This window comes from Colobus angolensis, unplaced genomic scaffold (genome assembly GCF_000951035.1).
Source record: "Colobus angolensis palliatus isolate OR3802 unplaced genomic scaffold, Cang.pa_1.0 Scaffold88, whole genome shotgun sequence".
Lineage (NCBI taxonomy): Eukaryota > Metazoa > Chordata > Mammalia > Primates > Cercopithecidae > Colobus > Colobus angolensis.
The window spans coordinates 4,180,385-4,193,718 of NW_012122709.1; the positions used below are offsets into that span (position 1 = coordinate 4,180,385).

The 13,334-nt window shown below is 40.1% G+C and overlaps 1 pseudogene; it reads right to left on the reverse strand.

The window, feature by feature from the left end:
* Positions 1-4,732: 4,732 nt before the first annotated feature.
* LOC105503850 overlaps positions 4,733-13,334 on the reverse strand; it is a 36,176-nt pseudogene continuing 27,574 nt past the window's right edge.

Consider the following 13,334-nt stretch of genomic DNA (forward strand, 5'->3'; position numbering starts at 1 on the left):
CTACTTGGGAGGCTGAGGCAGGAGAATGGCATGAACCCGGGAGGCGGAGCTTGCAGTGAGCCAAGATGGCGCCACTGCACTCCAGCCTGGGAGACAGATTGAGACTTCATCTCAAAATTAAAAAAAAAAAAAAAAAAAATCCCTAGGGACTTCCTTACAAATGAAGAGGGGCCACATGTCATAGAGGCAGGAACACCTGATTCTGCCTTGGGGATTGCAGAAATTCACAGAGAAGATTGAAAGGAAGAGAAACTTGAAGCACTTTACATGGCATTGCCTCATATGAGGGGACTTCAAAAAGCATGTGGGAAAAAAAGGGATTAGAAGATTAAATATATATATCAAAAATTCTAAAAAAGATAATGATAAAAAAATTAAAACTTTATTTCTCGACATAAGCTCTGTCAGGTTCAAGACATTTTTGTAAGCAATGATACCAGTTATTTAGTCCATCTCTAAAGGAGCGATGGTCCTGGGAATTTAACCATGTCAATACAGTCTTTTACATTATCAGCCAAAGAAAAATGGATACCCTTTAAAGATTTTAAGATTGGGAAACAAAAATAAGTCAGAAGGAACCAAATCAGTGCTGTAAGCTGGGTGCCTAATGATTTCCCATTGAAACTCTTGCAAAATTGCCCTTGTTTGATGAGCGGAATAACTAGGAGCATTGTTGTATTGGAGAAGGACTCTAGTGAAGCTTTCCTGGTTATTTTTCTGCTAAAGCTTTGGCTAACTTTCTCAAAACACTCCCATAAAAAGCAGGTGTTATTGTTTTTTGGCCCTATAGAAAGTCAACAAGCAAAATTCCTTGAGCATACCAAAAAATTGTTGCCATGACCTTTCTTCTTGACTGGTCCACTCTTGCTTTGACTGGACCACTTCTACCTCTTGGTAGCCATTGCTTTGATTGTGCTTTGTCATCAAGACAGTACCAGGAAAGCCATGCTTCATCTCCTGTTACAATTCTTTGAATAAACGCTTCAGGATCTTGACCTCACTTGATCTCGCTTGGATAATTTCCACTGAAAGTTCTGCTCTTATTTGTAGCTTGTCTGGGCCCAACAGTTTTGGCATCTGTCAAGTGGAAAGTTTGCTCAATTTTAACTTTTCAGTCAGACTTGTGTAAGCTGATCTAATTGAGATGTCTATAATGTTGGCTATTGTTTCTACCATTAATCATCAATCCTTTTCAATTAGGGCATGAACAAGATTAATTTTTTCCTCACTAATTGATGTGGATGGTCTGCCACTGTGGCCTTCATTTTCAACATCCTCTTGCCTCTTCTTAAAACGGGTTATCCATTTGTAAACTGCTAATTTCCTTGAGGCATTTTTCCTATAAATTTTCATAAATCGTCATTCTTCCAAACAAGTTTCACCATAAATTTGAGGTTTGTTTTTGCTTTAATTTTAACAGCATTCATGTTGCTCTGATGAGGACTCTGCTCAAACTAATGTCTTATTTTTTTAGTACCTCAAGCTAGATCCTGTTCAGATATGTTATAACAACTTACTTTATTTTGGTACAAAAAATTTTTGAAATTCATGCATAGTTTTCATTATACTCATTTTCTGTGACGTTTTTGAAGACCTTTCATATATCTCCATGAACCAACTAGTTTTTCTAGGTGTCCTGATTTGTTTCTCTCTCTGTGTGTGTGTATGTGTGTGTGTGTGTGGTGTGTTCTTCTTTGTTTGTTTACTGCCTCTGGATTTTGAGTCTTAGTTAGAAAACTGGCTCTAGGGTCTAACTCCTTGCCTTTCCATATCAGTGAGACACAGTAACAGCCCTGCAGTCCACTTTCCAAAGGTCAGATTATTCCATATAAAGTAATCACGAGGGCTTCCACAGGAAGTCTAGTAGAAATGTGCAGGTGAGCGTTCACCTCCAAGTCACATCCTTTTGGAGGCTCCTGTCATTGTGAGGCCCTCTATGTATTCTCATTAATCCTAATTATCCATTACACGACTATTGACCACACACATACCTCCTAAGGATGGACATTAATTCCCAGGGATTTTAGTGCCTAAATTAATATTCATAAGCAGAAACACCGCCCTGATTGTAGCATCAGCTCTGCAGCTCCTTCCCAGGGCAGACTTGGCCCTTTGACATGCAAAGCCCAGAGAGCTCACTTTCTTCACACTCTTTCTTTCAGAACATGCCTCAGGGCTTGATAAATGATGGTTTTCAGGGCTGTCCACCCTTTAAAATTAAAGTTGTTTTTTACTTGAATAGTAGGATCAAAATCTTTTGCAGACTCTCTAATTCTCTGGTGATCTCTGTAAATGAAGGGAAATGTTCCTATGAGAGTATATTATTCTTCTATCTGTGCCCCTTCCCTACACAAATTCTGTATATGAGTGGCAGTTTTCCCAATTAATATTAATTGATATCAACATTACCTTAATATCAATGCAAATGAGAAAATTAGTACCCACATAATTATACATAAAAATTGTTTCCAGCTATAAAGTCCATTTTGCCATCACACTAAATTAAACCAGAAGTCATGAAAGTATTTACCAAGTTGACCAAAGTCTTGTGATCATTATCCAATGATATTTTAATAGTTAATATCAACATTAACCATCTCTGGTCAATATTACCCAATTGCAGGTTTTATGTATGCTGTCTCCTGATCCTTGCAATAGTATTAAGTTAGTTTGCAAGTTTGCAGAAATATTAATAGCCAAGAATATATATATTGCTATACAATTAGTTCCTGCTTATAGAATCAGCAAAACATCTACAATAGATAAATGAGAGTAAAAACTGATTTTTAGTTGTGCTTGATTCGGTTCTTGATAACATGAAAGATTATATCATAACAGAAAATTTCACATTTCTAATATCCATTTTATGGTTGCATTTAAATTGAATATTGGTAGTTTTTATTATTGAAACTTTATATCATGCTTAATCAACTTTTATCTTAACTCTTTTATTTGACACCAATTTTTATCAACTTTCAGGTCCTGGTTTTATAATTATTTACTTATTTGCTGTTTTTAAATGACTTATATTGGATGAGCCTTTCTAACTTTAACCTTCTAGAACCTTTATAACTTTAACCTAACTGGCCTGTCTTGTATTAATTTTGTTTATTGGTTTAGGCAGAAACTGCCTTTTAATGGTGAGTTTACATTATTTATATGAGATCCAGTGTTTGGTACATTTGGTGTTAATTTTTTCAATATGTATTAGGAAACTTTATTGTCTCTGGTTATATGGACTATATTTTTCCCTTTCTCCTTTCTCCCTTTTTTTTTTTTTTGAGATGGAGCCTTGCTCTGTCGCCCAGGCTGGAGTGCAATGGCACGATCCTGGCTCACTGCAAGCTCTGTCTCCCAGGTTCACGCCATTCTCCTGCCTCAGCCTCCTGAGTAGCTGGGATTACAGGCACCCGCCACCATGCCCGGCTAATTTTTTGCATTTTCAGTAGAGAAGGGGTTTCACCGTGTTAGCCAGGATGGTCTCGATCTCCTGACCACGTGATCTGCCCACCTTGACCTCCCAAAGTTCTGGAATTACAGGTGCGAGCCACCGCACCCGGCCTTTCCCTTTATCTTTTAAAATGTTTTAGAAGACAAAAAAAATCTATTTTAAAGCCTCATGTAAATATCTTGAAATGTTCTATAAGCATTCTATTTCTCTCTTTCCCTAATCAAAAGCCTGCTGTACTTCCCTGCAAGAAAGACAAAGGATGCTACTTTTTTGTCTGCATCTCCTATTTCCTACATCCAATTTCCCATTCATAATTAAATTTGATATTTCTCACTTTTTTCTCTTCATGTTTCTTTTATACTTTCTGTGTCTTATTTTAAATAATTACTGCAGTATCAGGAGTAATTCTTCTACAGTTATTTTTACTTCTTTAACAATAGTTGGTATCAGTAATTCTCATAGGTTCACTTTTTAGCCATTATCCATTCAAATTTCTTTCTCTAATTTAGCCTTGCATACTATATGTTGTAGCTGTGAGCAATTTTTTCAAAAGAAGCCCCTGCTGCCACATTTTTTTAAGATTGGTCACGTCTGCAAGTATCTGTCTGCTACCTCCCTATACAAATGGCATGATGTGGTCCATTATTCTTGAGTTGCACTTTACTCTCTCTGTAGAAGATGTCATCACATTGTCATCCAGCATTGCTCTCTGCAGTAGAAAAAGTCAAAGCTAGTTTAAAATTTTGCTCCATGAAAGTGACCTACTTTTTTTATGCTTGGAAACTTACAGAATTGTCTTTCCCCTTACGGCTTAAATTTTTATGAAACTATGTCATGGTGATGCTTTTTGCTCTTGATTTTTGTGTGGGACTTTGGTAGTACTCTCTGTAATTTTTTTTTAAAATATGATGTTTTCTCTGAGAATTGGTTTTGATCCTTTTGTCTGTTTTTTCACTTTTAGAAACTCCTCTTATTTGGAAATTGGATCTCCAAATTTAACAACTTCTCTTGAATTATTTTCTTATTTTTAAAATTTCTTTTCCATAGTGAATATTGTACTTATGGATAAAGAGGAGAGGGAGGGTGAACACATCTTTTTTTGAGTCCCAGGTCCAGCTTTATTACCCAATACAAGTTCAAACTCTGGAACATTAAAATTCATTATTCTAAAGTTTAATTAAAAACATAATTTACAAATATTTAATATCTTCTGAAAAGCATTTCCAAGTTAAGAATAAAGAAAAAATGTGTACACAATATATAATCAAATACCAGTTGGCTTCAAATCCCATCAAGTCCACACTCAGCAACATCGATCTTTTTAGGTTCTTCAAAATCTTCTGTTAAATCTACAAAGTTGTTTTCTAGGGTAAGGAAGGAATGGAAACTCTTATTGCTTTTTGAACTCCATACACCTTACAATATCAACTGAAGTTACCTGCTGTGTAAGTTTTTTTAAGATTATTAGTCACTTGTTCAGACAGATACATTTCTCTGTATGAGGGGCCCAAGAAACAGATCATATTGGGAGGGGGTCTGATGCTCAAAAGCTCATTCTGGGCTCCCTGGAGCTCTTTGAACAATTTGGTGGTCTTGTCAAGTTTCTTTTGAACATGTCAGCTTTTTCAGAGTTAAAACCTTCAACTGGAGTGCCAAAGTTTGTTAGTGCTTTCAGTGCTATGAGCCTGTCCTGAGTATTGGAGTCCAAACACACTGCTGGCTCTATTTCTATAATCTCTATTTCATTTGCTGTGACAAGTATCCCAGTATGACCTTCATCTTCAAGTGATGACATCTCTAGCCCTTGTAGAGTCCTGGAATGTTCTCTTCTTGTTAAAACATTCAGTAAACTATATGCCATACATAACATATGGATAATCTTGGCATGTGGCCAAAATCTTAGGAATGCTGAAACACCTGGAAGATCAGCCTTCCCCATAGTTTGAATAGATTAAATCAGAATCATCCTTGCTGACATTTGCAAATGTGGAGTCATAATGTGGTGCACAAGAACTGTAGGGTTCATAATTCAAATATAACACTAGAGTTACTTTGTTTAATTTATCCTCTTTGAACCCCTGCAAAGTATTCACTCCAGACTGAAGTCTTCTGGTAGTCATTTGCAGTCTCACAGGGCAGTCGCCTGACTCTTACAATGGGATTCACAGGGTGGGGAAGTCCCAAAGTGGTTGTTCCATCTGGTTTTCTTCTTTCAAATTTGCACTATTAACAAGCCACCTGGTCAGCTTTCCTCAGATTCCTTAACGATGCAGTCAACCTGGTTATTCTCTCCGTCTAAATTACTGCTCTTAAACTCATTTTCAAGAGTAACTTCGTCTTTTTATTTTCTTTGCTGGTACTTTTGAAGACGTATGCTTCAGTATCTCCAGCTTTCTTGGCCAGCAGCTTCTGTCCACCCCACTCTGCGAAGTGTCTGTTCTCTTTCTGCTTTCGAGTTTTTTTGTTTTGTTTTGTTTTGTTTTATTTTTTTGCAAGTCTACCATAAAGTCTATGCTCTGCTTCAGAATTCAGGCTCTGAATTCTTTGCTGGCTAAGAATGTTCATCCCTGAGTGCAGTAACTTCTTGGCAGCTTTATAAAAAATGGCCTCTGGTTTGTTGTAAAGCATGGCATTAGCACACATTAGTTTGACGTTATCCTTTAGTTCTTCTATGGACTGGTAGTCATTGTTGTTGATCTTTTCTTTCATGGTATTAAAATCCACTGGGTGTTTAATGATCGTGAAGCAGCCAGGAGCAATAAAATCAGTTACAGGAAATGAAAATAAAGCCCTTAGGTCTTTTCTCTGCAATTGTCTCATCAGTTGACTCAAAGCTTCTTGAAGGGCTGTCTGTTCTACTTCTTGCTTGGTGGAAGAGCTTGTGAGAGGCTTCTCGGCAGGCAGGTCTAATCTCACAGGGAAGTGACACTGGAGCTCTTTTTCTGCCTCCTCTCCATGCTGCCTCGAGCTCACTTTCTTTTATCCTCCTTTACTTCTCTCTATTTTCTCCCCTTTTCTTCCCACAGAACCTGCCTCAGTGCCAATTGATATTCATTAAAATAAGCCCGAGTTTATTTTTTAAAAAGCCCAAGGCTTTGGAGAGCTAAGTGACTTGGTTCCCTCCCGCTTTGAGGACCAGCTTCAAGGGCTTCTCTGCATACTCCTCATAAATGTGCTTGTCTGACCCTGGCTACTTGCCCATGTTCCACCAGGTCCTGGTGCCCGACTCCCTCGCCAGGTCCTGGCCCTGCAACACTGCTTTCCAGGCCAGGGGAGCAGATGGCTGCAGCAGAGACTGAGAGACCCCGGGCCGTCAGGCAGTGAGGCACGCTGGAGATTGCTTTAAATATAAAGAAACCACACAAAACAACAATCATCTAACAGGGAGGCCTTATTTTAATGAATATCAATTGGTATTTGTTTGGCTGAATCTGAAATGACATGACAGCTGGACTATTTTATTCATTTTACAAGCAGAGCAAAGAATTTACAGATTCTTCCTTCTGATAAAGGTGGTGAGCGGCTATCGCTAAATGTAAAGTAGGTGGAATATGTAACAGATCTCACTTCTCTGCGGTCTTTGAGAAACTCTTCATATAACCAGCAGAACACATCAGATGCAATAAGACAAGAGTTGGTGAGTTCCTGACATCATGAGAGCACCCAAATAGGACTGTGGAAGTTTGGTTCTGTGTGTGAAATCAACTATGCAAAGAACATGGCACACACAGGTATGCATCTCAGGTGTGCATCAGACTTGGTTTACAACTGGCCTTTCTGGGAAGAGGGAGGAATTCATCACTGGGGATTATTTTGGTCATTTTCAGGACCAGGGATTCCCTGGGGCAAGGGATTGTGACCTAGGATATGTGACAGGAAGAAGGATCTTATCTACCTACTTGGGGTTCAGGGGAAGCCCTAGATTTGGCTCCTGGACCAGTGATCTGTGCTGAACCTAAGACTGGGAACCCACAGAGATCCAGGCTGATGGACTGGGCCAACCTGAGGGGAAGGAGGGTGGCTGGAGGACTGGCCACATGCTCCCAGGACTGGCAGCGGTGGGAATGTGAGAAGTAACATATGAGTGGTTGAGGCTGGGCCTGGTAAGATGAATTAGGACTGAGATTGTTGATTTAGTCCTTGCCTTAGAGGGGACTGACACAGAAAACAAGGGAGGACTAAGATTCAGTGGTATATTAGTGGCCCCAGCCAGTGGAATGGGGTAATAGAAGTCTTAACATAACAGCCATAACATAACAGCCATTGTTTGAGTGTGGAAGGATTTATCCTACTTTTTCCCTATTTTATCTCTCTATCAGAGTTGTTTGACAGATCCCTGGAGCAATTATATGTCTTTTCTACAGACTTCAGAACTGGCCTGTCTTCCATGACGCACCAGCAGATGACGACTATGAAACCATAGTCAATCCAAATATGCACCAAATATGCACCAGCAGATGCCATATTTACTGTAGGGATCTTCTTGAGGACATCGTCAATGACATATATCTTTCCATTTGTTAAAATCATATAATAAATTATTTGAAAGGAAAGTGTGACATCAGAGGAGTTACCAGCCTCTTACGGCCTCATTTACCTTGCATTGACTGATACTCCCAACACATAAATCTGCCCATTCTTTGCAAATTTCAAATTCAAATTCAACTAAGTTACTTTTTTCTGTTTGCTTGTCTTTGTTTTAGGTTTTGTTTTTTGTTTGTTTGTTTGTTTGTTGTTTTTTGAGACGGAGTCTCACTATGTCACCCAGGCTGGAGTGCAGTGGTGTGATCTCAGCTCACTGCAACCTCTGCCTCCTAGGTTCAAGCGATCCTCCCACCTCAGCCTTGTAAGTAGCTGGGATTACAGGCATGCATCGCCACACTCAGCTAATTTTTGTATTTTTAGTAGAGACAGGGTCTCACCATGCTGGCCAGGCTGGTCTCAAACTCTAACCACAAGTGATCCACCTGCCTTGGCCTTCCAATGTGCTGGGATTACAGATGTGAGCCACTGCCCTCAGCCTTAGTTCCTCTTTCTTATGTGAGATCCTCTCATTTGAAGCACAGAAAAAGTAGACATACTTTGAATCTAGTCAATCGTATAACCTTGGATTGTCAGTACCACATGCTCCCTATAGGCATTGTCTTTAAAGGTGTTGCTACATTTCTACTCCTTCAAAATACTTTGAAAAACATACAGTAACTACAGTTATTTTCATCAAGGAAAACTGTTTGCTAAGTTCATCTCCACATATTTATAATTCTAAGGTCCTCACTTGCTATTAAATTATTCAAATTTACTCACTTTTTAAATAGACTTCCACCTTCCAAAGAGGCTTTTGTATGTTCCGTCGTTACTTTTCTGGTGTTTCCCACACCTGCTATGTAACTGATTTGATGAGAAAAATTATTTTGACATCTATCCTTAATAAGAACAATTAAATTTTCTTCTAACCATAAAAAGTGGGTCTTTGTCATTTGTGTCTTCCCCTGTACGCTCATTGCACTTTCTTCTCTAGACCCATGGTTAAAGTTTGAAATTGAAGATACACGAGAGAAGAAGACTGCATATTAGAAACCCTTTCATCATGTTGATATAGGAAACATGGGCTTGCTACACTCTGTCCAGAGAACTCAGACACCATCGAGTGTCACCAGTGTTGACCTAAGTGAACTGCTCTGGAACCAGGAAAGTTCAGGATGGTTTCGTTTTAAAAACAAAACCAAAAACAAAACTTTAACCCTTTTGGGGATATCACTGGCATTTGTGGGGGCACTTGCTCACCACCCCTCAGGAATTCTGCTGTAGTGCTTTAAGATAATCTTTTAAGGTGGCTATGTCATGTAAGTCTGAGTTTCTCTCAATCTACAGCTAATATTACCTGAGGGAACACAGGTCTTCAGTAGAGTGGGAGAGAGTGAGAGAAGCTGGGAGGTGGGGGAAGGAGTGAATCAGGAGGAGACCAAGCTCAGTCAGCCTCAATTTGCTTCTGTTTTCAAGGTGTCAGCCACCACCATCTTCAACATCAGTAAATGGAAGAGACAGTGTAGCAAATATATGCCCAAATGCAAGCCAAATGCTACCCCAAAGTACAAATCAAAATTCAATTACTTCTTGTAATTAAGTGTCCCACAATGTAGTCTGAGATTAGACTGCTAATGAAGAGACTAGACTTCATTTTTTCAAGTTTAGCATAATGCTGCCTCCCTACTTTTTTTTATTATTGTACTTTAAGTTCTGGCATACATGTGCAGAACTTCCAGGTTTGTTACACAGGTATACATGTGCCATGGTAGCTTGCTGCACCCAACAACCCGTCATCTACATTAGGTATTTCTCCTAATGCTATCCCTCCCCTAGCCCCCCACTCCCTAACAGGCCCTGGTGTGTGATGCTCCCCTCCCTGTGTCCATGTGATCTCATTGTTCAACTCCCACTTATGAGTGAGAACATGTGATGTTTGGTTTTCTATTCTTGTGTTAGTTTGCTGAGAATGTTGGTTTCCAGCATCATCCATGTCCCTGCAAAGGACATGAATTCATCCTTTTTTATGGCTACATAATATTCCATGGTGTATAGGTGCCACATTTTCTTTATCCAGTCTATCATTGATGGGCATTTGGGTTGGTTCCAAGTCTTTGCTATTGTGAATAGTGCCACAATAAACATACGTGTGCATGTGTCTTTATAGCAGCATGATTTATAATCCTTGAATCTTTCCATGCACAAATCCTACAGAGGGCACAAGCAACTCCTCAAGTTCTGATTGGTTTGATAGTACTTAATGAGTGCAATGTCCTACTGTACAGATAAATTACAATATATATTTTAAAATATATTATTATTTGAGGCACCTGTGTGCCTCTTTCTAGTCAGGAAAGGGTGGTCTGAGGGAGCTCAAGGGAAAGGAATGAACTAGTCAGGAAAAGTCTATGGATGCAGTCATCACCGGTGGCTGCCAATTCCTCCAAATCCTACCCACACCTGCACTCACTTGAGTGTTTATTGTAAAATTCCTAACAGAACAGAAAGGTCAGAAACTGAGTTGTGCAAAATTGTGCATACTGCTTAGGCACAAGTGGGATATTTTGTTTTAAAATACTCATAATAGGGTTCCAAAATGGCTGAATACAAGCAGCTCCAGTCTATAGTTCCCAGCATGAGCAATGCAGAAGACAGTGATTTCTGCATTTCCAGCTGAGGTACCGGGTTCATCTCACTGGGGCTTGTTGGACAGTGGGTGCAGCCCACAGAGTGTGAGCCGAAGCAGGGCGGGGCATTGCCTCACCTGGGAAGTGCAAGGGGTTGGAGAATTCACTTTCCTAGCCAAGGGAAGCCGTGACAGATGGTACCTGGAAAACCGGGACACTCCCACCCTCATGCTGCACTTTTTCAATGGTCTTAGCAAATGGCACACCAGGAGATTATATCCTGCGCCTGGCTCAAAAGGTCCCACACCCATGGAGCCTCGCTCATTGCTAGTACAGCAGTCTGACATACAACTGTAAGGCGGCAGTGAGGCTGGGGGAGGGCTGCCTGACATTGGTGAGGTTTGAGTAGGTAATTAAAGCGGCAAGGAAGCTCGAACTGGGTGGAGCCCACCTCAGCTCAAGGAGGCCTGCCTGCCTCTGTAGACTCCACCTCTAGGGGCAGGGCATAGCCAAACAAAAGGCAGCAGAAACCTCTGCAGATGTAAATCTCCCTGTCTGACAGCTTTGAAGAGAGTAGTGGTTCTAATAGCACAGAGTTTGAGATCTGAGAAAAGAAAGACTGCCTCCTCAAGTGGGTCCCTGACCCCCAAATAGCCTAACTCGAAAGCACCCCCAGTAGGGGCAGACTGACACCTCATAAGGCCAGTACCCCTCTGAGACAAAACTTCCAGAGAAACAATCAGGCAGCAACATTTGGTATTCAGCAATATGCACTGTTCTGCAGCCTCTACTGCTGATACCCAGACAAACAGGGTCTGGAGTGGACCTCCAGCAAACTCCAACAAACCTGCAGCTGAGGGTCCTGACTGTTAGAAGGAAAACTAACAAACAGAAAGAACATCCACACCAAAGCCCCTCTGTACATCACCAACATCAAAGACCAAAGGTAGATAAAACCACAAAGATGGGGAAAAAAACAGAAGAGAAAAGCTGAAAATTCTAAAAATCAGAACGCCTCTCCCCCTCCAAAGGAACGCAACTCCTTGCCAGCAATGGAACAAAGCTGGATGGAGAATGACTGATGAGTTGAGAGAAGAAGGCTTCAGATGATCAAACTTCTCCAAGCTAAACGAGGAAGTTTAGCTTGGGTTCACCATTGCAAAGAAGCTAAAAACCTTGAAGCTAAAAACCTTGAAAAAAGATTAGATGAACGGCTAACTAGAATAACCAGTGTAGAGAAGTCCTTAAATGACCCGATGGAGCTGAAAACCATGGCACAAGAACTACATGACGAAGGCACAATCTTTAGTAACCAATTCGATCAACTGGAAGAAAGGGTATCAGTGATTGAAGATCAAATGAATGAAATGAAACAAGGAGAGAAGTTTAGAGAAAAAAGAGTAAAAAGAAATGAAAAAACCCTCCAAGAAATATGAGACTATGTGAAACGACAAAATCTATGTCTGATTGGTGTACCTGAAAGTGACGGAGAGGATGGAACCAAGCTGGAAAACACTCTGCAGGATATTATCCAGGAGAACTTCCCCAACCTAGCAAGGCAAGCCAATATTCAAATTCAGGAAATACAGAGAATGCCATAAAGATATTCCTCAAGAAGAGCAACTTGAAGACACGTAATTGTCAGATTCACCAAGGTTGAAATGAAGGAAAAAATGTTAAGGGCAGCCAGAGAGTAACATCGGGTTACCCACAAAGGGTACATCAGACTAACAGCAGACTCAGCAGAAACTCTACGAGCACAAGAGAGTGGGGGCCAATATTCAACACTGTTAAAGAAAAGAATTTTCAACCTAGAATTTCATATACAGCCAAACTAAGCTTCATAAGTGAAGGAGAAATAAAATCCTTTACAGACAAGCAAATGCTGAGAGATTTTGTCAACACTAGGCCTGCACTACGAGAGCTCCTGAAGGAAGCACTAAACATGGAAAGGAACAACCAGTACCAGCCACTGCAAAAACATGCCAAAATGTAAATACCATTGATGCAAGGAAGAAACTGCATCAATTAATGGGCAAAATAACCAACTAACGTCATAATGACAAGATCAAATTCGCACATAACAATATTAACCTTAAATGCAAATGGGTTAAATTCTCCAATTAAAAGACACAGACTGGCAAATAGGATAAAGAGTCAAGACCCATCAGTGTGCTGTATTCAGGAGACCCATCTCACATGCCAAGGCACACATAGGCTCAAAACAAAGGGGTGGAGGAAGATCTACCAAGCAAATGGAAAATGGAAAAAGGCAGGGGCTGCAATTCTAGTCTCTAATAAAACAGACTTTAAACCAACAAAGATCAAAAGAAACAAGGAAGGTCATTACATAGTGGTAAAGGGATCAATTCAACAGGAAGAGCTAACTATCCTAAATATATATGCACCCAATACAGGAGCACTCAGATTCATAAAACAAGTCCTTGAAGACTTACAAAGAGACTTAGACTCCCATACAATAATAATGGGAGACTTCAACACCCCCCACTGTCAACATTAGACAGAGCAATGAGACAGAAAGTTAACAGGGATATTCAGGAATTAAACTCAACTCTGCACCAAGGAGACCTAATAGACATCTACAGAACTCTCCACCCCAAATCAACAGAATATACATTCTGCTCAGCACCACATCGCACTTATTCCAAAATTGACCACATAGGTGGAAGTGAAGCACTCCTCAGCAAATGTAAAAGAGCAGAAATTATAAC